This window comes from Chenopodium quinoa, unplaced genomic scaffold (genome assembly GCF_001683475.1).
Source record: "Chenopodium quinoa cultivar QQ74 unplaced genomic scaffold, ASM168347v1, whole genome shotgun sequence".
NCBI classification, from domain to species: domain Eukaryota; kingdom Viridiplantae; phylum Streptophyta; class Magnoliopsida; order Caryophyllales; family Amaranthaceae; genus Chenopodium; species Chenopodium quinoa.
Window position 1 is genome coordinate 3,443,070 of NW_018745410.1, and position 5,383 is coordinate 3,448,452.

The following is a 5,383-nucleotide window of genomic DNA, read 5'->3' on the forward strand; positions in this document are numbered from 1 at the left end:
CATTTTGAACATTTTTTCATAGGAGGTCCCAATAGGTGTATAAACTCGCTCATTCCTCTTTGGTGGTTCGACCACATTGAAAGAAAATGGCTTTCTTTCAGAGGTTTTAGTGGGCATCATCTCTTCAACGATACGCCTATTTTCAGCTAACTTTATTTGTTTGATGGAATCTTGGAGTAGCCACATTAACTTATGAGAGCACATACCTCTTCTCTAGAGGCGAGTTCTTTGGTTTGGGGAAAATCACTCATGACATTGAAAAAGGTTTCCTCCTCTTCTTCGATAGCATGAGATTCTTCAATCGGTTTAATGAAGAGTGATGGATCGACGTGATCTCCCTCATCTCAAATTTCCAAGGCATCTGATAATGGAGCACTATTAATACACTATAACAAAAAGAGCATTTTCTCGACGCTGGGCTTTCGATGCTAGGCAAGCACCGTTAGCTATTAATTATACTATGCGTATTATCTTGATGCTTTTCTAGGTCAAAATTAATTTTCTACGTTATAAAGCGTCGAGAAACAAACACGTGCCCCACACGTGACTACAAAAACCCTCAATTGAAGAATTTAAGGAAAATGAAACCGCCGAACAAGAACACAAATAAAAAAATAAAAACCTCTAGTTACTCATCAACCAAACTACTCTTCTCTCTTTAATCCAAATTCTATGATGACACTTATGGAATCATTATTTTCAAACTCAGATCTTTGTTTTTCTTGGAGTAATTTCAACGTGAGGAATATCATTTTATGAATCAGATTCTTCAAATTAAGGTACAACAATTTTGAATTTCAGATCTTTGTCCTTCTCGGATTAATTTCAAATTTAGGTAAATTAATTTAAAATTCATAGCTTTATCTCTCTTTGAATAAATTTATAGAACTTGACCCAAAATTGTAATGTATGTCGTCCCTCTTAGTGCCAATCGATAATATTAAGGTACATACTTTCTCTTTGAATCTCTTTGAATCAATTAATAGATCTTGGTTTAATTTAATGTTTTATTTTTCAATAATCTCACATATTATGTTTAGATTTGGGTTAGCTTCATGAGTAATTGAGATTTTAGGGTTTCTGTTATGTTTCATTTTGTGCTTTTGGTTTAATTTAATTCATTAAATTATGCTTTTGTTTCATGTTTTTGAATGAGCATGATCGCATTGTTTTTCGTCTCACAATTCCATTACAATTCGCGTTGATTTTTGTAGGAGCTTTTGTGAGTGCTGACTTCGCTTGGCTCGTTCTCCTTCGTTAGATAAGCTTTTTAGGTGATTTTTTTTTGTATTTGGGTGTTTTTCTGTCTACTTTTTTACTGTAAAATTTCATAATTTTTGGAGTTTATTTGCTATTAAACTGGGCTATTTCTTAGATACCTTTCAATGAGATGAGAGTGTGGCTTGAGGAGTATCCTCAAGATTTTGTAGTGCTGTTTTGGCAGATTTGGAGGCTTTAGCTTCGTAATATTATGAGTTTACATACCGTAAAAAAAAAGGTTTTGGTACACAGTGAAAAACGACACCTAAATTGAAGATTATGGATTAGGTTGTATATTTAATTAGATTATGGATTATTTTGCTGACATTTTGTTGAATGTAGGAACTTGACTTTCATTCCAAGCTAGACTGTTTTAACAACCTACACACACACACATACACACACACACACACACACACACACACACACACACACACTATAGTAGGAGCTAAGCCTTATTTAGTTTGTTGCTAAAAATTTAATTGCAATGTTGTTGCTAGTTGTATTTGTATTTGAATCTTTATCAAGCTTTAAACAGAATCAAAATCAGTATTGTTTCCTAAAATGGACTCTCATTTCCTTTTTCTGTTTTTATGAAATGTTCCAAATTCCAATTAGGAAGACACTACATGACTATAAACTAGTCCAAAAACCATATTGCAACTTTGATATAGTACTATGAAGGCTCTTGAATCTTAAAAAGGTATTTCATTGGCAATTGGGCTAAGAGGACTATTTTTTGGAACTTTATACATAGAGCTATTTCTCTAAATCAATTAAATAAGTGTAATGGTTTTGCTTTTGCTACATAGCTTATTGAACTTAATAGTAATTAGGGAGTAGTAATAACTGGAAAAAAGACTTAGTGGATGTCTACTAATCCATTATATGTACATATGACATGCTTAAGTAAGAAAATTCGACAAATATTATGCCTTGAATTGATTTTCCATGTAAGAGGGGTTAAGTGCTATGTGCCCCTATGGTTGTTCCAAAGCTAGAGATATCTTTTATATTTTAACTACCGTTTTCTATTGAGCTGTGCGATTTTTGTCTTCTTTTTAAAGGTTTATCAAAAACTGTTAACTCTTGTTGCAAGCTTGTCATCGATAGACATTAAAGCGTGAGAGGTATTTGTTTTATCCTTCTATATTTGTTCATTTTAGAAGAATGAACAACAGTACTTTGGGTTTCTAATCACACTTAATATTGCCCTCAGAAGTTATTGAATTTAGGGGATTAATTTTAATTACTAGTACATATTTTAATATATCCCTTGTTAAATTATGTTGAAGTTGGCACCATCTCTTTCTAGTATTAAGCCGGACTTCGAATACTATACCATTTCACATAATTGGGTAGAGTAGTAAATAATAGAACAAATGGGGTATAAATGTGGCGATTAATGGGCATACATTTTAGCTTTATTTGAATTCTCTTTGTATGTTTATTTCCTTGAACTAATCAATCATTAAATGTTAAAGAAAAAAAACCAATGAGCTTTCGAATTTTTATTAGTTTTCATTAGCTTCTTGTTTACAACCCGAGACCTGTCAATATTCTGAATTCTTAACTAGCTTTGATCATATTACTTGGTAAAAATAATACAATTATTTTTTTTTTTTTTTTTTTTTGTGACAAAGGATATAATACAGTTATTAAAGGCTATATACAATATACAATTTACATCCAAATAAGTTAAGATTTCTAGCTGAATATATATTTTCAAATTTCACATAAAATATATGTTAGCATTCCTGTTTTAGCCTCTTCTTTGCCATCTCTCTCTCTCTCTCTCTCTCTCTCTCTCTCTCTATCTCTCTCTCTCTCTGGTATTTTTCCCTATTGGACTATTTGTTTCTTGGATCTTTAATTTTTCTTGAAAGATAAAATTACCTGGGTATTGCTCCTTTCCTTACATTAAGATGACATAATTTTTTTTATTAAAGATTTGTGCCGATTTCTTAACCTTCAATATTTTCTTCTAGTATACATGGTTGATAGGTCAATAATATAATTAAAATTAGGGCCTGGATACCAGTAGATTCTAATGTTAGTGACGTTTGTGAGATATTAAAACTTAGATATGGGATATACAAGTTTGGTATTATATGCTTGAGCTTGCATGACAAGTTGACAAGTATGCAGGTAATGACTCAAGTCTATGTCATATTTTGAGGCTATAGAGTCATCTTGGTGTAAAAACTATCTCCTGTTGAAATATATATCCCAGTATAAGGCCATACTCATGAGATTCGCTGTCGGGTAGTTGATTAAAATTTTATGAAACCTTAATTAAGTGTGTACAACATGTATAATGCATATGCTACATAAATTTTAGAACATAATAGTTGTTTGTAAACACTGATTTCTCATTTACATTCTTGTTTAAGAGGGGCAGCAACTCTAAAGGCAAAGACATGTTAAATTCTTGTAGAAGTCACTTGTTAGTCAATCTCCTTAACATATTCTACCACTTGTTAGTCATTTTCATTATCATTGTACTTCTCTATTATCTTGCAGGCTGTGCTCAAAATAAATACTAGACATGTAACGGGAACAACCAAGAAGAAAAAAAGTACTTCACCATCCTCTCTTTTTCTATTAATGCTCTGCATATTGCCCTGTAGTTAAAATTTATTGCAGAATTCAAAACTTAAGAATTTGATAATATCAGCAAATGATATGTTTTCTTCGAAGTATGAATACCCTGATACTTTTGGTAAGCTATCAACTATGTAATTAGCTTTGAAAGTTTGTTGTGATATTGGTTTGATTAAATGATTTTTTTTTGGTATATGGCTCCCTAGTGTTATTAGTTTTGGTCGATTATTGTAATTAGATTCTTTTGCTGATATCTTGTTGTAAATGTTGAACTGTGGTGCAGGGTTAAGTGATTTTGTGGCATCCATTGCTTGTATGAATACTGAGAAATGGTAGAAAAAGGCTGACAACTACGACACAAGATTACAAGGATGGAAGAAATATATTTTAAAGCTATTTATTTTAATTATATATGATTCAAAATTTCAGCTGATACAATTAGTCAAGAATGAACTTTTATTTGTAATTACATCCATTGTAATAGAAAACTAATTACTATGACATATTGTACATGTACTATTTTATTTATATGCAATAAAAACTTTTTTGGCATAATATTGTTGTACATTTATTTTTTTAGTTAATACAAGTATACTAGTTAGTAATAGGTTCAGTGACTGAAATTTTATATATTTTTGGGCAAAGTTATTGTAAAAATATTTTTAAAGAAAAAGGACAAGAAAATGTGTCCTCAACTTTGAAAATATAGACAGAAAAAAGCGTCACTAAAATAAAAGACATTAAAGGTATGAAACTCTGGACATAAAAAAAGCATCGCCAAATTTCAAACTCTTTAATCTTATATTTTCAAAAAGGATGAATAAGATCTTTTAGAAAATTATATAAGCTTTCAATTAATCCTAAATAATTTGTACCTTCCACATGATCATTGGATCGTAGGTAAGGTGGGCTTAGGTTTGGTTTGGGTTCAGTTTAATATTTTGGTCATAACTTATTCGTTACAACTCGGATTTGGGATTATAATATATCGTTGGAAAGTTCTTTTCAAGCTTCATCCAACTATTCAATTATTGGACCCATAATATGGACCAAAATAAATTAGAATAAACGTTTTTATAAAAAGGACACAAACTAAATGATTTTAAAGGACACGAAATGAATTATTTTTGGTTTAAAGGCACGGAAAAAGGAACATAAGTTATGGTTTGGGGAAATTGGCTAGAAATTGGGTTGGTTTATGAAATGGAAATATGGATTAAATCACTTCAAGATTAAATACTCAACCCGACCAATAATGGCGGTGAAATGTTGTTCATCATCGGGTTTTGTTTTGCGGAGACATTTTTAGGTGTCTACGGGCCCGATTTGGTTTTTATATATGGCCCAATGATCTATAGGAGGGCCTATTATTAATTATCATTCCTAAAGCTAATAAGATTGAATATAGTACTTTTAAATCCTAATAGGATTAGGATTGATAATTATGTTTTATGAGTTTCATTTGGCATAAAAGAAGTTTTTTATATGAAAATACGATTATACCCTTCGTACGGATTTT

At 31.0% G+C, this 5,383-nt stretch overlaps 1 long non-coding RNA gene across 2 annotated transcripts; it reads left to right on the top strand.

Moving 5' to 3' along the window:
* The first annotated feature begins 386 nt into the window (after nt 1-386).
* On the top strand, nt 387-4,410 carry LOC110713153. Of its 2 annotated transcripts, none has more exons than XR_002509785.1 (3): nt 387-945; nt 1,215-1,274; nt 2,328-4,410. It is a non-coding gene; the product is annotated as an uncharacterized LOC110713153 (long non-coding RNA). The 2 variants fall into 2 exon arrangements; XR_002509786.1 differs by having other exon boundaries at nt 396-1,274; nt 2,328-3,982; nt 4,148-4,410.
* The last annotated feature ends 973 nt before the right edge of the window (nt 4,411-5,383 follow it).